The 25,766-nt window shown below is 43.4% G+C and overlaps 1 pseudogene; it reads right to left on the bottom strand.

Moving 5' to 3' along the window:
* The window catches only part of LOC144752595 (glutathione S-transferase omega-1-like), a 149,691-nt pseudogene that overhangs the window by 48,569 nt on the left and 75,356 nt on the right, over window positions 1–25,766 (bottom strand).

The raw sequence follows: 25,766 nt of genomic DNA, 5'->3' as shown, positions 1-25,766 counted from the left end.
ATTGTTTTATGCTCATGTACTGTTTATGCTTCTGGTGCATTTCACTGCAGGTGGCGAAAAGTTAGTATACCTGTCGCAGATAGACAGGTTTTTGTGGCCTCTTTCATTGGTTAGTTGACTCAGCTGCCTCGTTCCTCATAGTCAACGATATTACTTACTGCACAGAGTTCCACCCCTCATCTATATCCTATTGTACATTACCATAGCTGTATATAGCTCTAGTGGTCTTTTCTACTTTACAGCAAGTTTATTTTTTGCCTATGGAATGATGGGTTATTAGATATGGGATGCGTTGTACTGACATTGCTTGCTTGGTCAACTCCTACTCTGTGGGAGGGTTGCACAACTGTGCCCCCACATATGGTTGTACCCCGAGTTTGGTTGACTACTGTAGGGGAGAGAGCGGGGGTTGGGATGGGTGTTGGGATGGTTTTGGCATGATTGGGGTGCTGAAGTGGGTGGGGGGTTGGGGTTGTTCAAGGTGGGGATGGGGGAATGTTTCTTGTTCTTTCCCAGGCACAGAAGAAATGTGTATGGCATTAGCCAATGCTTGTTGTTGCTCTGTTTGCGGCCAATTATCAAGTATCTACATTTATTGCAACGCTGTAATGAGTAGCAGTATTAAGTTCTTTACATGGAATATACGCGGGCTTGACACGCCAAGGAAAATCAGGATGATGTTCGCAAGTTAAGATCGCATGGGAGTGCATGTTGCCCTTCTTCAGGAAACTCACTTCACCGTTGCTTCGGCAAAAAAGATAGGTGCGCACTGGGTGAAGGTGAGAGCATCTTCCTCCTACTCCTCTTATGCTAGGGGGGTGTTGACCTTAGTGAAAAAGGGGGTCACCTTTACGGAGATTAGAACGGAAGTGGATGCCAGCCGCTGGCTTGTGGTTGTACAAGTAGGGAGGTGTGTTGCTGGTAAATATTTATGGGCCTAATATCGATGAACCCTCATTTTTCTCTGATGTGTTGCGCAGGATATCATCATTTCTCCCTGCTGCAATTCTTTGAGGAGGGGATTTCAATCTATGTTTAGATGTCACTAAGGACAGGCATGGAGTTAGTGAGGTCCGGTCCAACGGGCGGCGGGTATGCTGTGGGGGCCCATAGATGCTGGTCATGTGCACGATGTGTGGCGTCTGTGCCATTCAGCTGCTCGCGAGAGCACGTTCGCTTCGTTGGTGCAAGGTTCTTGGTCCTGCATTTATTTTTGGTTGGCCTCGGTGGCCGTCTGTACCTGGACAACGAATGTTTCGCACGAGGCCCGCTCCTTATCGGACCACTCGCCTTTACTCCTGGAGCTAAGACTTCCGAAATATCAGACGCCACCCTTTGCGTGGAGGCTCCAACCTTAGGAGCTTAAAGATCCGGTATTCAGGCAGACCATAGCGGAAGCAATCAGGAATTATTTCATAGAAAATGAAGGCACTGTAGAGAGCGCGGGTGTCCTCTGGGAGGCCTTTAAGGTCACCATCCGAGGAGCCTGTATTCGGGTACAATCCGGCGTCCTGAGGGATATCCGACGTAGGATACGGAAGCTGGCGGCCGACATATTAACCTTGGAGTGCGCATTTGACACTGATCCCTCTGCCGACAAGTTAGCAGAAATAAAGGAGCTGGTCATCGAGCATAATGAAACGGTGGACCAGGAGTTATGGCACTGCTCGCGGCGCAGCATAGCCAGGTATTATGGTGAGGGTGGACGGCCTAGTCGCTCTCTTGCACAGAAACTCGCAGAGCCCCAAAGCCAGAAACCTATCACTGAGCTCATTGACGACAATGGTGAGCCTTGTCACTCGACGGAGGAACTCTGTGACATTGTGCTAAAGTTTTTTAAGGATCTAAATGCCAATAGGGACTCCCCTTCCACCGAGGAGACACATGATTATCTTGATGACGTATCTTTGGGATGGCTGTCCAATGCACATCATGAATATTTGGTACAGCCCTTTGATGAGGAGGATGTGATGGAAGCCATTATGGCCCTGCCGACCTGTAGAGCTGCTGGGCCGGATGGTTTACCGAGCGAATTTTATAAAGCGTGCGCGGCAACCCTAGCTCCAAGATTATCAGAAGTCCTACGCAGAGGCTTACAACACTGGAATTTTGCCACCCTCTCTTCGGGAAGCCCTTCTAGTCACACTGCTAAAGCCTGACAAACCCCCCCCAATAAGTGTGGATCGTACCGTCCTCTTTCAATCATTAACATTGACAAGAAGATATTGGTGAAAATGATAGCCACCGGGCTACAGCCTTTGATACCCCTATTAGTGCTGCCAGATCAGTCTGGATTCGTTACAGAACGCTCCACAACACATAATCTGCGCACGCTGTTCTCCACACTGCACTATTTTGAACCGGATTTTCTGGCTGTTGCTGTGCTGCTTGATGCAGCAAAAGCCTTCGACTCAGTGCACTGGTCCTACATGTTCACGGTTTTGAGCAGGATGGGCTTTCCTCCTTTCTTTGTGCAATGGCTTAGGGTCCTCTACAGTGGGCCGGTTGCCCGAGTGCGAGTCAATGGCAGGGTGTCATCATTATTTCCTATAGAGAGGGCCATGAGACAGGGCTGCCCCCTGTCACCCATGCTCTTTTCCCTAGTACTAGAGCCTCTTGCATGTAAGCTACGTCAGAAGCATTCGGCTGCTGCATTAAGGTTTCGACAACGTCCGTTGATTGTCTCCCTATACGCGGACGACATTATGCTCTACATCCGAGAGCCCTCTGTATACCTGTCTCCGCTACTCAGGAAATGTGTTCAATTTGAACGATTTTCGGGACTCAGTATTAATTGATCCAAATCAGTGGTCTTTCCACTGACTACATATACAAAAGAAATATACCTTGAATTTCCACTGCTCTGGACCACAGACCCCGTGAAATACCTGGGGGTGTGGATACACCGAGACCGGTGGTGCTAACGGAGAATTTTGGGCCATCCATTATGTGCATAACTGAGCAGGCTGAACGATGGTCGCATCTCCCTCTATCGTTGGTGATAGGATAGCTGTTGTAAAAATGGTTTTCTTGCCCAAGATGCTATACTTCTTCATCAACATACCCATAAAACTGAATATAGTGCTGTTCCGCACACTACAATCGGCGCTTTTGACCTTGGTTTGGGGGGGGAAACAGCCCAGATGTAGATGGGATTTATTAGTGCAGCCCTTTGATTGGGGGGGTTTTGAGGCTCCGGATTTTCGCCTTATTATCTGTGTGTACAGGTGCACTTCGCCCATTACTGGCACTTCCCACAGCGCTTCCAACCTCATGTGGCTCTCGAAACAGATGCGGTTCTCCCAGTTCTGTTGCAGTCCCTAAGGACTTTTGGGCCCCTATCACATCCTATTTGATGTCTCACCCTGACATGTTCATAATGTGCTGTTCTATGCGCTGGAGTTTTTCTTATTGAATTGTGACATCCCGGAATCCGAAGGCTTTGCACTGTTATTTCGACTGGTTTCCTGGTTATTAGGCAGGTGCCTCTGAGATTGTTTTTGCTGGTTGGTATTTCTATGAGGTGCAAAAAACGAAAATGTAGTATTGCATCACGGCGATAATGTACATCTGATGCCTGGGAGGGGATGGGGGCGGTATGGGGGGAATTCTTGGGTAGCATGTGCTTGATTTGTCATGTATGGTTTTACATTCTTGCATGTATGCTTTGTCTTGAAAGTAATCATTAATTTTTTATTTATTTTTTTAACGTTAAAATGTATTTTCTCAACGGTACACAGCAACCTTGTATTCTTGTATTCACCACCAATGTATTCTTGACAATGCATGGACCACTTCTAGAGATAATGACTGTGGGAAGGACCGTAACCTGCGGTCCCCGGATATCCAATGTGATGTGTGGACCTTTTCATTATTATTAAGAAGTCTTCACAGGTAATTTCCTTAAAAACTTAAAAACTTTCTCTAATTTCGTTAACTGAGTCCATGTCCCACTTGGACTGTCCCCCTTGAACGTCACCTTATCCGGCTTCCCCTCTTCCATTTCAGCCGAGCGCCTAACACTCGACCGCCCTCACCTTTCAGGGCCCTAGAAATCGTAATTCAGGGTAAGTCGCCAATGCCTTAACCGACAAGCCCCTTAACACACCCCATAGTAACCGGTTCACATTGAATGACCAAACACGGTTGCATGCTCAATTGCATGATCGCGCGCTTACGTATTTTTCACAAATTCTAGGATATTCATGCTGATTCTCTAGCCAAAATGTACGTTATTATACATCCGTTATGCCAAGCATCAATTGTCGATGTGTTTCAAATTTTCACTAGTCACAGACACACCGGTCGTCGATTGCCCTTCCTCTCACAGATGTGACACATTGTATAAAGCACTTTTAAGTCGAATCCGAGTACATGTCATGTACACCCCAAGCGTATTAAGACTCTCAGGGGCTCATACTTATTATTTAATTTTTACTTTATTTTCATTATTTACTTGTTATTTAAGTTATCTACTTTTCTCTCCCCTTTCCTCCTTCCACCCTTACAGGCGGTTGTTCAATTGTAATAACTTAATCTGGCAGGCAAATGCTTTAACTATGTCAGTCCTGATGATGGTCCCGTTTAACTGAGCATAAGGGATCGAAACGTCGACTATATACAGTGCTTTCACAACCTAACTATTATGTTTTATCCTGTTGTGTCTGGCACTTATTTGGCATAACTTTAATGTGACACTGATTGAAAAGTGGCCAATATATGCTCATTTTTTGCCTGTTTTAACACTTCTGAACCTCTCTATGAACCTGTGTTTGTTCTTTTCAAACTTTGGTACAGGATTGTGCCTTGTTATTAGTTTAGAACTACATTTCTTACAATGTTCAAAATAAATATCCTGTCCGGCAGGGCAGTGATTGAATATAGTTTCCTATTATGGCCTATATTTTATTCTTCTGTTTGATTCTGGAAAGCTAAGGACCTTTGTCTTCAATAGTTGTCTTGAAAGTAATCATTAATTTTTTTTTTTTTTTTATGTTAAAATGTATTTTCTCAACGGTACACAGCAACCTAACTTCTTGTATTCACCACCAATGTATTCTTGTCAATGCATGGACCACTTCAAGAGAGAATGACTGTGGGAAGGACCGTAACCTGCTCTTCTCCCAAACAGGAACAGGAAAATATGGTTCTCCTAGGAAAAGCAAAACATGTAATGCTTTTCAGTGCTTACTTCACAATGGTCCCGTAAGTCCTTAGACTCATAGAGGCATAGATTGACACTACCAATGGTAATGTTGGACTTGGGAGGAGGGTGCCAGGCCATGTCCATGTTGAGATGGAGGGAAAATAGTAGACCTCACGCCCAGAGTGGTATTAGTGGTTAGGCCTTGCTCCTCTATGGAAAAAGAGGAAAGATCAGACACGACATACAAGCAGCATCCTGGGGCTTCTGAACTTGTTATACTGTCCACTGTTCGGCAAAAAGTTCCCTTGGGAAGACATTGCCTGGAATTTCTGCTGCTGGTAGAATGGCACCTTCATATACAGGAGCAAGGGTGTAGGGCCTAAATTAAGGGGAATTTTTGCAGTCTTTATAATTTAATGAAAGCATAATTGAAGAATGCTGTTGGTGTGGTAAAAGTGAGACAGTACACAAAACAGCCAGGAGGATCTTTTCTGCAAATATGTTGGAAAACCAGATTTAATTTGTGATTTAAGTGAGAGTTCCTCATCAAGAACTTTCAAGGATTTAACCACGGCAGTAAGTATAAGAGGACCCCTAACACCTAAAGGTGAAATGGTCTATGCCTAACATTTGTGTTCACCTCTAAGCATTAGTCTTGAGGTAGCAGATTCCCTTGATAATTCACAGGGTCAGCCCCATTCTTGCCACCACATATATAAACCAACTAAAATTCCATTCCTGGATCTAGAGGGTCTCGTTTTCCAGTGGTACATCTGGATTCTCTTTGTGTAGACCTCATAGAGCGTATTTTGATTGTTGCTACTCACTCTACATGGTGAGGAACAAGGGTTTGTCCTGTTTCTCTATTAGAAATCGGATTAATAATTTGAGAGAAAATGACCTGGAAGTAGAGTCCCAGATTAGAAATATCCCTCTTTGCTTTAGTTCTCAATCTACTTTTTCTCAACTGCTACTGAACTTTTCCTGTCTGCACGGGTTATTTCTAACATTCCCGTGGGAAGTGGTGATAAAATGGCAGGTTTTAGTTGACCTCCCTTTAAATGAGCTCCTCAGTAACCCCTCTCACTAGTCACCAATGATCTTAAAGAGGCCTAATAATCAGGGTGTGAATTTTGTCAATTACCCTAAGAGGATGTAGCCTTACGGCTAGAGCAGTCAACCTCGACGCTGGGGAACCATGTTCAAGTCTCGGCAACCACGCTCAACATCCTGTGATACTGGGCAAATCACCTAATCTCCCTGTGCCTAACAAAAATGAATGTGTCCATCTGTAACGAAACTGGTGCTCATGTAAAGCGCTCTGATACCCGATGTCTCGGGTCTAGTTTGCGCTATATAAAACTTTAAACAAAAATAATAATAAGATAGAGAGAAATGTAGAGGTTAACCTTATTATATGCCCAATGTAGGAAGTAGGAGGAGCCAGATGACGTCATTATGATGCCTCAGCCAAGAGGCTACAAGTGCTATAGGAATGCAGGAGAGTTGATTAGTTTGATATGAAGTGTTTCTACGAGTCCACAAAAGGTACTCACCAGCATGGGTTTAGTGTCTTTACGTACTAGCACCGATGTGACAGATATACCTACAGTTCCTTTAAAGTCATTTGGTACTTCTTTAAACCAACTGAAATAGCCTGTTGTACTTAAGGCACAGTTCATGTATCAACCAGAGGCACCAGAATCTAGGAGAGAATGGAGAGTAACTGGACCCTTGGAGTGGTTAGGGTACATGGAGGAAAACATGAGATCATGGTGAGACAGGTGGTTTATATCACAAACGCTCACCCTAGGTCTGCCTACCTGGGAAAAGCAGAATTGTTTCTCAACAGATGATGACACTGTTGCATAAGTTGCATTGGTTCTTCACCTTTCAATTCCTCTTTTGCATCTGTCAGAATGGGAGTGTGCCACAGGTAGCAAGTACACCCTCTCTTCTTTTGCTTGCATCATTTGCGCATCAGTCTGTAATATCAAGTCTGTCAGTGTTGTGGTCACAGTTTGGAGGTTCTCCACTAAAGAGCGATTATCCTTTAATTCCTCTTTGAGCCCTTGATAAAATACAGAAGGTGCTGTTTCATCAGCCTACACAGCCTCAATCACAAGCTATTGACACTGGTATAGGGCATGAGGTCTTCATTTCCTTGTTTTAACATAAAGAGTCCAGAATGGCTTGACTACAAGCTTGCTGTTTGCCAAATGCTGCCTTATATTGTAGCATAAACAGGCCATAAGTTGAAAGCCGGGCTCTTTGAACTAATCAAAGGAGTCATCCATGCATTAGTGTCTTTTGTGAGTTACAACAAAATAAAGGTGACCTTAGCTACAGTCCTAGAAAAATAGATAGGTCTTGATAAAAATGCAAATGCCACTAGGCCAGAAACGATTGAAACTGTAAAGGGTTTCTGGGGTATTTTTGTGAGGGTGCTCATAGGAATGAGGGAGTCCCAAACCCTGTGGAGACTGAAGGGGCCACCACTAAGTATGATTTACAGAATTGGTTTGGAGTCTGTGACTACTGTGGAACTCTTCGAAGTTGGAGGAGGTGACCAATACATATTATAGTAGAATTTAGCTGGAACTGCTTCTCTTTACTTGCTGTTACAAGTTCATGCTAAATCTTATAAATGGCCTGAACCATTTTCTAAGCAGGCTCCATATCTGTTAAAAGGGCCTGGAAAACTGTCAAGCTTTTGCTAGACAGGTTGATTCGCTAAGAATCTCAACTTTACCCATGTCTCTCTAGAAGTGAGCACTTGCAGCTGGAGAATGGTGTTGGTAAGAGATGCATTGTTCTGGTGTTATGGTTAGGCTTGTATCCTGTCTGACTCTGATGGACTGGATTCAGAGTAAGAATAGTACATACCAGAAAGTTAGTGTATATGCAAGCATCTTATGCTTATACATTGTAAAGCTCAGAGTGTATCTTCTATCCTGCTCCAAGGCAGATGTTGACCAGCATACAAGCACTTATCTCCCAGACACAAAGAGCAGCGTGTTCTTCACACAGTAGTAGGAAGATGGAACACAAACAGACAATAGAGAAAAGTCATAAGCACACAGGCAAAGTCTAGCCTGAAAGGGGAATCAGAAATGGAGAAAACAAGAACAGAGAGTGCGGTGCAGTTAAATATGCTCTTTTTATTTTGACCCGAAAGTGGAACCCCACATTAGGAAGTTCCTTTCAATGAAGATTAGCAGTCTAGTGGTTCTCGGATACCACTGTCCCATCTTCCAAAGTTTCCAGCCGTTTCCCTATCTACGATTCTGTGGGAAGCATTGATACACCGGCAGGTGTTAGCAGCTCTCCCTTCAAGTGAGCACATCTGTAACCCTTCCGACTCACTTCAGTGCTGCCCTGGACATCCTTGCAGTCATATAAATGTGTAAAATGTGTTTTTGGTGTAAATATATACTGCAGCTCACTTATGATATATAAACGCTCATGCCATTGGTGCATTTCTGCGCCATCTACTATGACCTTGTAGAAAGGTAAAGAGACCCATTGGGTGACACCAATTTTGCTAATACCATTATAGGGCCATGGCAGTGAATAGTAGTGTCACGGTGCACAGAGTCCTAATACCAGCAACATTATGGCCCAAAAACAAATAACAAATCTGGAGTAACCATACAGGAAAGGGAAATGTACTACTCCCCCCCTACTCATAGTCCCCATTTTAAAGATTTCCCTTAAAACTGTGAGAAGCTGATGCCACCTGTGCAATCTGAAGAGCACCCCTGACAGGATGTTACGTATGCTACCAATGCTAACTTTTGGCTGTATCCATTGCTTCGCAATTCTTATAGTACAAGATCAGCCTCACTTACTGTGGAGCCACACATCTCTAGCCTTAAGAGCATCACATTATCTTGAGAGGCCTCTGAAGTTCTAGGGTGGAAGCCGGTCTCGAAGGTCTTTTACCAGTGTGAGCTCCTCAACGTAACACTCCAGCTCCTAGCTCACTTCCAATTCTCCAACTGTCCACAGCTCCAGTTGGGGGAAAAACGGATCTGTGCGAGGTACAAAGGCTATCAGAAGGATAGCTTGCCTAAAGCCCCATGGATACAGGGCCGGCTTTAGCGCTAGCGGCGTCCTGTGCGACAATCATTTTTGGCGCCCCCCACACCCATGACTGCCTCCTCGGATTCTCTAACCACCACCGGGCAAAAGTGCCCTCATTTCTCCAATTATAAGGTATGGCTAAACAAAGTACCTCCACTTCCCCCAGGTCAGCGCCCCCTCCACAGGTCAGTGCCCAGTGCGGCCACACCGGTCGCACTGCCCTAAAGCCGGCCCTGCATGGATATGTGACTTCTAGAAGACTGGAATCCCATGCCCCATTCTACTATTGCTAAATAGTTGGTTTGCAATCTTCGGTGTCAAACTACTCAATAAAGATAAAAACTAAATAAAAGTATCACAGAGCTTACCTTCCCTACAAATCGTTTGTAGGCATATTTTACCTTTACACTTTCAGTACTTTTTACTAAGTCTACAGCTTTAGGGAGCATTTGTAAATCATAGATCCCAAGTCCTATTTTCAACAATAGGCTTTTTCAGTTCCCCTACGTATTCTTTAAATTCCCTGAGGTGGATCTCAATATACATTTGCACCTTTTACTCACATATCCCTATGGGGTCCGAATAATAAGACACCCACCACAAAATGAACAAGAAAAGAAATTCAGCATCTGTGACATGGCATCATTAAGACTGTTCTTCACATTTGGAAAGGCAGGCCTTACCTCCTCAAACTCAAGGACCTTTGAGGTGAACTCTGCCCTTATTCCAGATGCCTCCTCTCCCTTTTTTATTGCCGAGAAAACCTTATATGTGAGTGGGTATAGCTGCAAGCAAAAAGAGCCATGTTATTTTGAAGCATGCCACAGAACACAGGCGATATGCTGTAAAAGACACATGGCTAAATGATTAAAGCACGTTGGGGCATATTATCAAGGGGGGTTATCTCCGCTTTTTTGGCTTTAAAAGCCAATAAAGCGGAGATAAAATTATCTCCCTATTAACTAGCTGTCGCTAACACCAGTTAGCGACAGCTAGTAGGAGATAGCGACCATCTTGGGCCAAACTTTGCATGTCAGTGATATTTATCACTAATGATATGCAAAGTGGGCATGCCAAGATGTTAGCGACTGGAAACAGTCGCTAACATCGCTATCTCCTATTACCAACTTTTGGAGATATTCGCGCTAAGCGCGAATATCTCCAAAAGCTAACACCTGCCCTGAGCAGTTCTTAGCCATGTTATCCAATGGGAGGTGGATAACATGGCTATGAGCATTAGCTCGGTAATGCATGAATATCGCTGACTTTTCAGCGATATTCATGCATTGCGGCCGTTTTTTATCGCATTTGCGATAAACCTTGGTAATACCAAGGTTTATCTGCGATAAAAATCGCCGCACCTGAGCGGTAAAATTATATCTCTAACCAAGCAATAGCGATAATTATCACTATTGCTTGGTAATATGCCCCGTAGTCCCTTTCACTCCACAGTCCAGCAGATATCGAGAACATCGAATATATTTTTCATTTTTAAGTGTGGCAACATGATGAACAATATTAAAACAATACAGTTGTTGACTTACACCCTTTGCCATCAATCCACAAAGAAAATACCCAAAATGATTAACAATAAAGATAATTATTGCTCTCATAACACAAATGCTTCCAAAATTAAACCTATGCTTGTAAACATACAGACCAGTGCTCACATCTGCAGAGAGTACCTACCTGGCCTTTTTATATGTTATTACATTGTGTCCTAAATGCTGTTAACAAAACCATTGTAACTTTGGGTGTAGGCAGACTTCTACGAGATTTAACCGGGCAATCTGTTTGATTTTGATGGTAAGGACACATTTCTATCAGACTGTATTTTGAATATGACATTTTGGGACCATGTCACCTGGTACCCAAACCTTAGCTATGTTATGTTATGTTATGTTAAATGTGACTTGTAAAGCGCACTGACACCGAAGCTTCCTGGCGCTGATAGACAGAACAGAGGAGGGGGAGCATAGGAGACAAAATTCTAACCAAGAATGGGGTAAAGGTGGGTTTTTAACATTTTTCTGAAATTCAGAAGGGAAGGAGCGGATTTAATTGGGAGGGAAAGGAGGTTCCAAAGCACAGGGGCTAGATAAGAGAGACGACGACCGCCGAATCTCTTAGTTTTAGTCTTGGGGGTGACTAGCAAATCACGGTGAGCTGATCGGAGATTGCGTATAGGACAGTGAGGACGAATGAGAGATTTGAGGAAGACAGGGCCAGAGCAATGAAGTGCCTTGAAGGTGAGGCATGCCACCTTAAAGGCGGCCCTTCGATCGACTGGAAGCCAATGCAGACTAATGAGCAGAGGCTTAGCTGATTGCCATCTGGGGGTTCCATGAATCAAGCGGGCTGCTTGATTCTGGACAACTTGGAGACGCTGTATCAGAAATAGTGGGAGACCGTGATAGATGGCGTTAGAAAAATCCAGACGGGAGAGTACCAGTGACATAACAATCTGGGTGAGTGTTGCCGAGGGGAGAAGGTGGCGAACTTTGCGGATCCTCCGAAGTTGGTACATACAAGAGGAAACCACTGCTCCAACTTGGGCCCTAAGAGAGAGCTCAGTGTCAATGATGACACCTAGGCTCTTCACTGTTTTTACTGGAGTAGGGGGGGGTAGCCAAACTCTGGAGGCCAGAACTGCGGACCCCAGTAGATGTGACTAAGTCCGGGAAGAAGGAGCTCGGTTTTACCGGGGTTCAACTTCAATTGGTTCTGGTTCATCCAGAGTTGGATGTGAAGCATGGCTCCATGAAAGGTTTTGATGGCATGTGGTGAATTGAGGGAGAAAATAATTTGTAAGTCGTCAGCGTAATTATACGTGACGATGTCCCATTTCGAAAGTGACTGAATGAGTGGCCGGAGATATAAAATAAAAAGGAGCGGGGAGAGGGACGAACCTTGGGGAACACCACAGGACGTGGGGATTTTTTTGGCAGTGTAGGGACCCAGGCGGACCGCCTGTGTTCTTCCCGTTAGGGAGGATTTGATCCACTCAAGTGCAACGCCCTGGATGCCTGCCTGCCCGACACGGTGGAGAAGGATGTTATGGTCCAGCGTGTCGAATGCGGCAGAAAGATCCAGTAGGACGAGGGCCTGGGGGATTCCCGCGTCCGCGTTACTCCTGAGTGTGTCAAGAATTGCCAAGATGACGACCTCTGTTGAGTGGGCAGGTCTAAAGCCCGCCTGGGTCGGCTCAAGATAGCAGGAAGATTCTATAAAGCTTGACAGGCATCGGGTGACATGGGCCTCCATAAGTTTAGAAAAGTAAGGGAGAAGGGAAATGGGGCGATAATCGACGGCTCCACCATGTCAGCGCCAGGTTTTTTTAAAAGAGGTACCAGAATGGCCTCCTTGAAGGAGGTAGGACAGATGCCACTACTAAGAGATCTGTTGATTAAATGTAAGATACAATCTGGTAAGTTGAGACATATGCTCCGCAGTACAGATGGTGGACAGTAGTCATTTGGAGAGCCAGATTTCACGCGATTGGCTAGTTCCGCCAATGAGGTGTTATCTAGGGCAGGGAAGGTAGTGAAGGTCAAAGGGTTATTACAGGAATTGTCCAGTGATAGCGGCTGGGGGAGTGGGGGAATAGATTTTTTAATTATTGAAATTTTTTCTTGAAAAAAGGAATTAAAGGTATCACAGGCTTCCTGAGTGGGGGTCTTAGCTGGGAGGGTTCTGTTGTCTGTAGTTAGCTCATTCATGACTCTGAACACTTCCTTAGATTTATCGTCTGCCGAGGAGATCCTGTTGGAAAAGTGTTTCATTTTGGCTGACCGGATGGCCGCTTTAAGATCCTTACGTGCGGCCAAATAGGGCTGTTTGGCTGAGTCCGAGTAGTAACGTCTCCAGATACGTTCTAGCTGACGCGTTTTCAGTTTCCGAGCTTTGAGGTCGTCGGAAAACCACCTATGGGAGTTCCGGTGTCTAGTGCAGGGGAATTTGACTAGGGGGGCAAACAGGTCACTGGCCGACTCTAGCCAGGAGGCAATGTCTAGTTCTAATCCATCGATGTCGTTGGAATCATGAGCAACTGGGCAAGAGTCTGCCAGGGTAGTGAGGAAGCCCAGGGAGTCATATGAGCTCCATTTTCGGGAGAGGCCACCAGCCATCAGGGGGGCAGGAATTTGACCAGCAATTGTGATGGTAGTGTCCACCAGATGGTGATCAGACCAGGCGCACGGAAGTATGTCTGGTGGGGACAGCGACAAGTTGCAGGTCCAAATCTGATCCAAAATATGTCCCTTAATATGAGTGGATTGAGAGACATGTTGAGCGAGGTTCAGATTTTTTAGCGTCTCGAAAAGCTCGGTGGCATGGGGGCCGGCATTTGCATCACCAAACCAGTAATTTAGGTCGCCGAAAATAGCAAAACAGGAGTGCAGTGTAAGAAGGGAGGACAATTGTTCGCTCAAGGTGGTGGGGAAAAACGGCATAGAATGTGGAGGCCGATATAAGAGGAGAAAAGTGAAAGGGCCGGTGTCCGTTTGCACATTAATGAGTAGATTCTCCACCTCCGGAAGGGGGAGAGAGTAGGAAGAAATGGGATTCAGACGTTTAGATATAATGGCTGCTACCCCGCCCCCGGGCCGATCGCCAGGACGGTCGGCATGGAGGATGTAATAGTCGGGGGGGAGGGCCGCCAAAATATCTGGCAGAGATTCTGATGTGAGCCACGTTTCTGTAAGTAGAAGCATATCAGGATTAGAACTAGATAATAGAATAAAGATGTCCTCAGAGTGTTTCACAAGCGAACGAGTGTTCAAATAGGACACCCTAATGGACGTGGTGTTCCTAGACAGCATGACTGAAGAAAGATCACTGCCTAGAAGAGATTGATCGGGGCGCGTGAGACCGGCAGAAGAGATACGCTCCCTAGCCGTGAGAGATGGTAATGTGGCGGTGTTCTGGAAGTCTCTAAGTGCTTGGGGCGAATATCTGACGAGATGGTCAGCGTGGCATGCCCTCAGGCCCGTCCTGGCGCGGACGGGCGCAGACGGGCTTTCCTTTGGCGCGCCTTCGGCCTTCCTTTGGCTTTTTGTGTGCTTCATAACAATTTGCTCTTGAGCAAATTTCAAATTTATGGAGCATCTCCGATGTATACCATTCTTATTCTATACTTATGAAACCCTGCATGGGCTACATCTTGAGACACCTAGGGATTCTTCAAGAAGTGAATAAGAAAGCGTTTATGATTTTTATTTGTACATGTGCATTTCGTGGTTTACTCGAATCTGTGTGAGTGAACTAAGCCCTCTGAGATTATTTTTAATGTCAACTAATGGTGTCATAAAGTAAAAGTGCTGGACTATCTTGGAGGAAAGAGCTGGATACTTTGAATATAGATGACAAAGTTGCACCTGTAAATGTTCCTTATTTAGCATCTGAAAGGTATACAGGAAAGTGTCACAGCTAACACGATGTGAAGCGGAAATTAAATCTTATATCAAAGGCATCCTGCATATATAACAATAGTAAAAAAATAGAATAACAAATACTCGCATATAGAGACATTGTGTTAATGCTTTGTCATCAATAGCACTGGAAAAAATCCATTTTGTTTGCTTAACATTCAATTTATTCTTTATTTTTTGCATCCTGCACACAGCAAAAATAAATATTTCAAATTCTTATTTGGGAACTTGTATCTTCTAGATGTTTCGTGTCCTGGGTCATTTCTATATGATCCATATATTTTGGCATTATGTGATTTGAAGGAAATATAATTCATGGTATAATTAAAAACTCTTCTTCATAATTTTAGCAAATATGTATATTTCAAGCAGATCAACCATTTTTCAATATGCTGTTAAAGTGGACCACAGCTCACTGCAAAAATATTTTTTTCCTGTTTAATTGTTATGCTTTTCTTTATTATTACAGTTCCTTGTGATGTTATAGGCAAACGATTCCAAACCCAAATAATGTGTTATTATTTGATTGATTAAAATCATCAACAATACAAAGAGCAGAAATCAAACCAATATAGAGAAAGCTAAAATATTACAATTAAAAGATCCAAACTATTGTCTTAAAACCATGTAAAATACACATTTAACAGGAGGTATTTTCATGCAGCCAGTTCCAACTACAGATTTACTGATGAAACAATGCGCATTTGTAAAGGGCAGTTTCAGAACTCATCAAAAAATTTCGACATTAAAATAAAATCGACAGCAATGCACACAGGGCCTTAAAGTTAATGTCGCTTTTTTTAATGTCGTTTGTTTACGACTTGTCACAAAGATTCAATCATCTGAAAATTTTGTCTTAAATTGCTCTTATGGTTAATAAAACCCATTGCATGTACAAAAAGGAACACAGTAAAAGGTTGATTACTGTCAAAGAACGTCTTAAAATTCAAGTCAGTAGGTATTATCATGCGACCAATACGACAAAAAATTTACTCATAAAACCTGAGGTGCTTCTAAAAGATTTCTTAAGGAGCTCATCGGAAAGTATTAACATAAAAGTAAGGACGACGACAATAAACAAGCGGGGCATTGAAAAACCTTTAGTTGGGTTTGTTGCAATTTTTTATGACCTGTCTTACAAATTTGTTTTTCTGCAGATTTTGTCTTATATTGCCCCCATTAAAACAGGCTATAACCTCTTGTCAATAGGTCCGCCCTCCCAGTATATTACAGGATTGCCGTAAAAATTGTCTTAGCTCTGCTAATAAGCTGGGAAAATACACATTATGTGCGTAATTGTTTCAAGAACTTGAGTGCAGTCTTACTGGATTTACTGATTCCTTTAACAAGCCATTTCGAACAGAGGTCTGAAGTTGGGGAATTGCCCAAGCGCAGATGCATTATTTCCATTTTTTGTGTAGTGGATAAGTGGAGCTTAGGTCTTCTTTATGTGCTAAAGGCTTATAGAACTGAATGGTCATTCATGAGTGAGCACGCTTTGAGAAGTTATTTTTTTCCTCCAATAGTAAAAGCTCATGTGTGATTTTGTTAACATGTTTCCTAAAGGCTTGAAATGAGATTAGGAGTTCCCACAAATCGTTTATTTGTTACGACTCAATGCTCTCACTGTTAGGGCCCTTGTTTATAGTAATTCAATCAAGAGTCTTTGGTCTAGTGAGTCTTCCTGTGCTGCTCTCAGCTTGTGGCAGAATTTAACAAAAGCTGTCTTACATATTTTTACCTTACAAGTCCAACTCATCCTGATGTGAGCCGGAAAGACATTCAGGTTAGTCAGTTGAGCTGCCTGTAAGTGTTAAAGCTTAGCTACTTGAGCCCTTGCACAAACTACAGAGGGATACATTTTCTATCAACCTCAGGAAAAGTGTTCAACAGAGTCATCCTGAACAGAATGAAGGAACAAGTCGACAATCAATTACGAGAGCAGCAAGCTGGCTTCCAGTAAGATAGATATTGCACACAACCAATTGCAACACTGCAAATCATCATTGAGCAGTCGATGAAATGGAACTCCCCCCTCTATGTCAACTACAGTTACAATGAGATGGCATTCAACAGCATGGACAGAGAGACCTTTCGGGAACTCCTCTACCAATACGGGATGCCAAATAAACTCATAAGAATCATCGGGAACTTTAACGAGGTAAAGGCCTGCAAGATAGTTTATGGAGGACAACTCATGGAAGCCTTTGTAGTGAGGACCAAAATCTGCCAGGGTTGTTTGCTCTCTCTGTTTCTCTTCCTGTTGGGCATAGACTGGCTCATGAATACATCGAATGCAAAGAAAAGAATGGAATCCAGTGGACTCATTGGATGCAGCTCGATTACCTGGACTTTGCATATGACCTGGCCCTACTGTTCCATACCCATCTGCAGATGCAAGAGAACACCGGCAAAGTGGCAGCAACATCAGCACAGCTTGGCCTTACCATCCATAGGAAAAACAAAGATCCGGAATGCTAACACGGCTAGCAATACTGTCACTCTTGCAGGCGATGCACTGGAAGAGGCTGAGGCATTCACCTATGTGGGCAGTGTCACAGACAAGCAGGGCAGCACAGACACCGAGGTCAAGGCAAGAATCAGCAAAGCAGAGGCTACCTTTATTCAGTTAAAGAAGATCTGGAGCTCATGGGACCTAATGCTCCAAACCAAGATCAGGCTTGTTAACACCAACGTAAAATCGGTCCTTTTGTATGGAGCAGAAACTCAGAGGACAACAGTGACCGCCACAAACAAAGTCCAGACCTTCATCAACACCAGAGGAAAATACTCCAGATCGGATAGCCAAACACCATCACCAATAATGACCTATGGCAGCAGACTTTCCAAATCCCTGCTCCTGAAGAAATCATGAAAAGACGCTGGTGCTGGGTAGGTCACTCCCTCCGCAAACCTGTATCAAACACCACCTTCCAAGCCCTCAACTTGAACCTTCAAGGGAAAAGAGGAAGGCAAAGAAATGCTGGCACTGAGGCCTTGAGGCTGACAGCAAGGAGATGGGTTAAACCTGGAGTCAGATTGAAAGAAAAGCCCTGGGCAGAGATAGCTGGAGAGCCCTGGCTAATGGCTTATGCAACAGGAGGGGTGGTAGGCATAAGGAAGAATCGAGCCATTCTGATTTACAATTGCAATGTGCTTTGCAACCATAATCTATGGTGGGGGTAGCTCTGTCCTCCTAACCTCAAGGTTGAGGAGGAGCAAATTACATCAATCCTCTTCTGAAGGAACAGAAAGTTAGCCATCAGAGACTCTGCCCTCACTTTCATCTGTTCCTTATCCTTATGGATTGCAGAATGCTCAGTACTGTGCTAATTTGTCTACAAGAGGAGAGCATGAGAAGTCCTTTGGATCAACATTGACCAGCCTTGTTGACGCAAATGAAGGGTGTAGTAGTGTTTCTGGTTTAGCATCAATTCCAGTGACATACAATGCCAGCATGTTTAGTAGATCCACCTGAATTGCTTTTTAGGAGTGAAAGTAAAGGGCTTCCACTGCGGCATGGGCCATGGGTAAGATGGATAACCAAGAGTCTTCCTTTATATCCTTGTCAGTGTTGGAATTATGAGTACTGGTGAGTGTGCCATCTGACTCTTCTTTCTGCCTGGGGCCTCTTTTTGCCCCTTATTACACAGCTCATCATCACAAACCTCACTGTGCTTTAACAAACCTCCCACTTGCCCTGTGTCACAGGAGGCTACATTTATTACATTGATTACCCAATCCCCAAGCCCGTACCATAGTGACCTTCCTGCTGGTTCTGCATTGTCTGGACCCCTGCTGTCCTTTTCTGGGCTGTGTTGATTCTGATCTTTTAGTCCCCAGCTGGTAAATAGTGTTGAGGTACTGTGCCATACTCCAGCTTTTCCACCGATGCCGAGATGTTCCTCGGCCTTAGATTGTATGGATGAATAAGGTCATATTTTGTCTCCTTGGGTTTCTCCCTTGCTTTGGCTGGGTTTTGGGGACAAACAGGCACATAGTTTCTAAAGGCATAGGAACTAATGGGTGGATAATAAGGTTCCAGGCTCTTGCTTGGAGTTGGTTTACAATTAATTAGCTGGGAGACGTTGTTTGGGGAGATAGAGGGGTCCGATGAAACAATGTGCATAGGAGAAAGCATGGATGACTTTTCATGTGTTTCATGCATTTCAATGCTTGCAAGGCTAAGTCTCCGGCTTTACCTGGAGGAGTGGGAAACCAGCCCTCCTGGGATTCATTACCAATTTGGAATGGCATGGACTTGAGCCCCCTTTGGGAGGTTTTTAACAAATACTCCTGAAATTGATTTTGGGTTTCTAACCACTTGCGTTTTCTTTTGGAAGCACCTTGAAATCCTGTCTTAATTTCCTTGTTTGCCTTAGTATCTTTCTTTTTTTTTCATGCATTGCCGTTAGCTTCAAATATCCAATTGCGCCTGCCCACCTTTAAAGCCTCCAATATTTTTTTGACTGAGAGGCATTTGTAAACTCCCTAGTGGGTGATAATGGTGCAGATGGTTCTTTTAACTCGATGCCTTGTGTGTTTATGGTGCTTGTTGGCTTGCCTGGGTCTCTCCACACTTGCACACACTCTCGCCTGCTGTCCTGGTTGCTTTGCACTAGAGCAGTTTAACCATCGTGGCCGACTCAACAGCTACAGCCCATGACAGGGCTCAGATCAAGAGGGAGGAGGAGGCCTGGGGAAAACGTCTATGTGCCAGATGTTGAGGCCACAGGACACAGCTTAGGAGTGAGTACGGAGCAAGCAGAGGATGCAGAGAGCCTACCAGACAGGCATGTAGATTGTTGAGCACTCCTGTGGCCTTCTGGATTAAATCAAACAACTGCAAAAGGAAATGGAGGAGCCAGGAGCCCTTAATTTAACAATTTTGAAAGCATTGTTAAAGACAGGGGGGCTTATTAATTGGGATTATCTTGGCAAAGTTTGTAGAACTGACTGTTGATTGCGAAGAGTTTGTTTTGATAAAATGGGCCTACTTAGGGATATTGTGGTTTTCAATGTTAAGGCCTGCAGGCACATCATTTATACCTATCAGATAATGTCAAGTGACTAGATTTATTGTGCTAGTTCTTACCTGTGATACATCTTTAGAGTAGGTGCTTTGTATCTTGGTTATCTGCAAGCCCTCTTTAGGACGGGCTATAAATTGTTATTCGCAATGTTATTGTGTTTATCATTTTGTATGCTAACTTTCTTTCCTTCTTTATTTAGTCCCAATTTAATATGAAGAGTTTGGCTTTTTTTTTTTGTTGCAATTTTTATGCAAGGAGTAAACAAGCATTACAAATACATAAAAAGAAGAAAAATAGATAAAGCACATTTACATGGGGTCAGAAAAAAATTTGTGTATATCTGACAACAACAAGAGAAGAGAGAAAAAAAAACCAAAAAAACCACAGGAATCATGTGGCTTGAATCCATTCTGTCACAGGGGCCCACAACCTTGCCCCAAAAAGACTCTTCCTACTCCCCTTAGTCTTATAAATGGCAGTTTCCAAATTGTACATCGCCAGCAGTCTTGCCCGCCAAGAAAGAAATGTGGGAGAGTCGGAAGAAATCCATTCCTTCGTGATACAGGCTTGTAGAATTGCCGTACAAATAAATACAAAAGCAATTGTTGATTTGGATGTAGATAAAACAGGTTCTATCTGAACTCCTGTCAGCATTATCTCCCCAGTAATACAAATTGGTATGCGAATTAACAATGCCAGAAAATGTTCAATAGCCGTAATGAAATCCAACAATTTAGGGCACGAAAAAAACATATTAAGCGCCTCTGCAGCAAAGGCCCCACATCTGCTACATTTGGTTCCAGCGCCAGTACCCCATTTTGAAATGTTACCAGGAGTATAATACATATCATAAACAGACATATAGTGCTGTGCCCGCATCCTCCCTGTCAATAAAACTTGGTTTGCTAATAGTATAGAATTAGTTAACTCTATCCCTTCTATATTTAGCTTGCTTGCCCACTTCTCTTGGCATTGCTCTAGATCTGATGGAAATAGCTTTATCAAATTGGAATACAATAACCCAATAGGAGTTTGTTTCTCCAAAAGATCTATCAAGGGGAAATTTCCAATTTGGGCATCTAAGTCCGGTCCTAGCATATTCAAAACGCTTCGGACTTGCAGGTATTTTAAAAAGTCCTGTCTTGGCAAACAAAATTGAGTTTGGAGATCTGCAAAAGCTGGTAAAATACCTTGAGGACAAATATCTCCTAAGCGACGGATTCCCTTCTGATGCCACCGATATACAGTTTGGTCTCTAAAGATAAGAGGGAGAGCCCCGACAGTTTCTAAGGGGGTGTAAGCATTCAAATTCATAAGGCCTATGTGTCGCTTCACATGTTTCCAAACCAAAAATGCGGCTTTTAAAATTTAAAATTTAGTTTTTTTATAATAGCTTGGTTCCAAAACTTTGACCAGACAAGAGTTAGTTCCTCCCCCCAACCCAAACTCATAAATTGAGGGGGAATGACAAGGCAAAATAATAGCTCTATCCCCGACTTTCATAGGGGAAATAAACTGTAGGACAGCCGACCAATAATAAAACAAAAAATATGGAATACCCCAGCTCTCATCAGATCTAGGCAAAGCCATCTTCTTATATGCCCTTCTATGCCTTTTATATCCCCAGAGGAATCTAGAGCAAGTGTTTTCAAGTTTTTTGAAGCAAGGTGCTGGAAATTCGAGCGGAATAGTTCTGAAAAAATAAAGAAATTTGGGTAACACAAGCATTTTTAAAACATTAAATCTACCATGCAATGATAAGTGAAGATGATCTATTCGTTGTAACATAGAATTCACCTTGTTTATTACCGGATTCATATTCAGCTCTGGAATCTTATTGATTGATGAGGAAAGCTTAACCCCTAAATAAGTAAGTTCTACAACAGTGGATATGCCCTCTGGAGGGGTACCACCAATACATAAGATCTGTGTTTTTGTATGATTGAGCTTATACCCGGAAAAGAGCCCGAACTCTAAAGCCAGTTCTTCAATTGTTGGCAGTGTGGAAACTAAATCTGTAGTGACAACAACGATGTCATCCGCATAGGCCATAGCTCTATATTCTATATCATGAATCCTAACTGGTTTGATATCATCAGAATAATTTAATTTGGCCAAAAATAAATAAATATAAAGAGCAAACAATAAAGGCTAACACGGACAACCTTGTCGCGTACCCCGGCTGACTGAAACCGGGCCCGATTCTCTGCCATTTAAACGAATACAAGCGGTGGAGAGATGATATAAAGAATGTAAGGCTTGCGCCATAACCGGACCAAACCCCTTCATATGGAGCACTTCCCACAGATATGGCCAGGCCACCCTGTCGAATGCCTTCTCGGCATCCAACAGGGTGATTTCGATCATATTATCTGTGGCTTATGCCCAATCCATCATTGCTATCAAGCGCCGGACATGATCAGCAGTATCGCGCCCAGGGATAAACCCATGCTGGAATTTTGATAGTAAAGTTGAGATAATTCTAGATAGACGCCCGGCCAAGATTTTAGAATAGATTTTATTATCGGCATTAATTAGTGAAATTGGTCTGTAAGAGGAGGGTGAAAGAGGAGATTTACCCTTTTTTTAAAAGACCAAAATGGTGGAATTCCGCCAAGACATCGGGGAGGAGCCACTTTGTGAACATAAGAACATTTCCAACATTTGTTCTTTCAAAACTGGAAAAAAGTTCTAAAAAATTCAAGGAGTATCTCATCTCGTCCCACTGCCTTTCCGTCAGCGAGCGATGTTAGTGCTGCCTCAAGTTCTTCATACGTAATGTTAGCATCCATCTCTTCTTTTTGTTGACAGGAGACTTTAGAAAATTCTCTCTCCCCCCAGAAATCTACTAATTTCCCTGCTGCCGGCATGTGGTCATCACCCGTATAGAGCTGAGTATAGAATTTGCGAAAAATCTCAAGCACTTTTGCCGGATTCTCATGCAGTACCCCCTGTTCATCCTGAATAGAATTAATCCTGTTAGCGGCCTCCTTCTGCCCACACCATCACCACTGAAGCAGAACCAGAATGGAATTGGAAAAAGTCTGCTATCCATTTATTCATCCGCTCACAATAACCCGGATCAAATAAAAGCTGTCGCTCAAATGTCCAAGGTTTTCATGCACTCTTCTACCAATCTCCTATTTCTAATTCCAACGTAATTGGATTGTGGTCCGAAATAATTTTGGGGTATATCTCAAACCTAGCATTCGTAGACATTGCCGTGGTCACAAATAAATAATCTAGTCAGACATGCTTATGATGGGGGGTAGAAAAATAAGTACTTCCGGGAGCACCTTGTCCTCTCAGCCACCCAACATCTACCAGACCAAAATCAATTAATAAGCCATTGGTGGCTTTAAAGACTTTACTCTTTTTGCCCTTATATCTATAATTACCCCGGATGTCTACATCTCCCGGCAGATAGATGTTAAAGTCCCCGCAAAGAATTAATGCAGATGGCCAATTAGCCAACTCAATACTAAGGTCATTCAAAAGAGCAGGATCATCAGAATTAGACCCATACAATGAACAGATCGTAATGGCCAATCCCTCTATCCTTAATTCGGCAATCGCCCACCAACCATATAGATCCACCTTAACCCGGTTGCATTCCCCCATCCATATGTTTTTAAATAGCAACCCCTCTAGTGGTCGTGCCTTGTCTAGTACAGCAAACAATTTCTAATCCTAAATCTTTTAACCATGCCCTATTGTTCCAGGCTATGTGGGTTTCCTGTACATAGAGCAGTTCTATTCTCATTGTTTTAAGGATCTGGGCCATAATGCTTCTTTTTTTCCTATTATTTAAGCCACAGATATTCCAAGAGCAAATAGTGAGCTTACCCATCATAGAAAAACAAGAATTTTATCAAAATATCAAAAGCAAACCACCCAAATCTTCCCCCAGACCCTGATATACAACAATATTTATAGCCATAAAAGCGAAAAAACACATCAAAGCTGAAGCAAATTTATTCAACCAGATTTTACTTGATTTATATGACCCCTGCTTGCAACTCCTTGCCCCTCCACCCCCATGCCCCATCTTCCCACTGCACTCCCAATCCCCTCCCTACATCCCCCAAACCCACCTAACTGGAGCAACGGGACTGAACAGTCCCGATTGGTGATGGAGAGAGGATTAAGTGCCCAACCCCGCCCACCCCCAGTCCTCCACTTAGACAGTAAAGAAGAACAGAAGAAAAAAAGGAATGTGAAGAAAAAAGCTTTAGAAGATCTATAGGCCCTAGAAAATCAAGTCCTCACTACAATGTTCCCAGATATTCCTTTGCTAGTATCTCTGAAGTGAAAAAAGATGTTTTCTCCTTATAAATGATCTTCAGCTTAGCGGGATTAAGCAGAAAGGCTTGCGACCCCTTCGCCTGGAACTGCGGAATAAGCTGACGCAGATGCCACCTTTGCTGCACCGTAGCCTGACAATAGTCAGGACGAACGAAGAAATCGCAGCCCTTTGCCTTCCTTTTGCGGTTTGGGCGAGCTAGATCATATAGCTTTTCACGCAGCAAAAAATTATTCAAGCAGATCATGATAGCCCTAGGTTTAGCCAAAGCCCCACTGTTACCACCCCGTAGCTGAAACGGAAATCAGTGAACTCTTTGCAGCTCAATATCCCACTTTCACTGAGTCAGTTCCGGGAAAGCCTCGGTACAGAGATCAATGACGAACTGATGAATGTCTTTCCCCTCAAGTTCCTCCGGAATGCCTAGTATACGTAGATTGTTCCTGCGAGCTCTGTTTTCCATATCAGAGTTTCCAATTGATATCATCTCGAGTCGATTGGAGGGTAGAAAGATCAGCTTTCTGCAGAACCGAGTCATCTTCTATAGCCGAGATTCTGCCTTCAGCTTCCCCCACTCCTACTGAGAGCTCAGTACACGACTGGGCCGTGTTCTGTAGTTTCCTAACTGCGCCTTGAACCCGAAGACTTTCAGCCTTAGTCTCTTCTCTATGCGCCATAATGGCCTGGTAGATAGTAGTAAGGGTAATATTGTTACAAAAACCTGCCATGTTAGGTTCTGACACCCCTTTACTATCATTCAACCCAACGGATTGGGGGAGAATAGTAAGATCCAGAGAGGGAGAGCCATCACCACTCATCGCTCTCTCCAACAAGGTCCACTCTAATTTTCGTGCATCGCTGGAGTCTCCAAAAGTCAACACACTATTCTCCTCTTCTTCAAACGGTGCTGACCCACTGAGACTCCTATCTTCAGCCCAATCTCCTTCCAGGCTTTCTTCTGCCTCTGAGGTAGCGGACACATCAGACATAGAGTAAAGAGTTCAGCTTTATGTGCATTAATGTACTTTTCCTTCTTAAAAGTAATAATACTTATTGGTCAATGATGTATGGAATGTTAATATGTGCATTACCTAGTTTTCACTTTCCAACACATGACATCTCCCCGAGGGATGCTCTGGATGCTCTCCTGTCACTACTTTGTCGGCCAGTGTGGCCACGTTTGGCAGCTAATGTCTCATAAATGGGTGTCCAACTTAGGGTCAGAAGTGCTGTGTCCATGCCAGATTTTCAGTGTTACGAATAGCTATGCAAATTAATTATATTTTAATATATCTTATGTCAAAACAGAGCCACAGGGTGTGTATAGCCAGACGTACCTTGGAAAAATGCTCCAGAAGCATCTTCTGTTTTGCTTTCTGTAATGGATCTATAGGGGTCAGCTTCTTGCCCGGATATGCTTCATCTAGATAGTCACATGTGATTGAGACTCATAAATGATGTCACCGTTACATGTCTCCAATACTGGCACAAGGCCATAGGGAGCTTTCTTTAAGAACCATTCTGGTTTACTTCTTAGATTTATATTGATAGTTTCACACCAAAGGAGGAGAGAGAACATAATAAAATTACTATTAATAATAAAATGCTACTGGCCACAGGAAATGTTTTTTTTTCTTATGATCAAAGGTGTTTAGCTTCTATCTCACGAAACACAGTGTCAATAAAGCAAGCCGATTTCAGTTTTGGGACACACAAAATGGATCTCATGCGTACTGGTAGAGTTCCCTGGAGAAAAAACGTTATTGTTC

This window comes from Lissotriton helveticus, chromosome 5_1, assembly GCF_964261635.1.
Source record: "Lissotriton helveticus chromosome 5_1, aLisHel1.1, whole genome shotgun sequence".
In the NCBI taxonomy this organism is placed as follows: Eukaryota; Metazoa; Chordata; class Amphibia; order Caudata; family Salamandridae; genus Lissotriton; species Lissotriton helveticus.
Note: the sequence above shows the minus strand (reverse complement) of the source record. Positions and strands in the feature narration are given on the sequence as shown.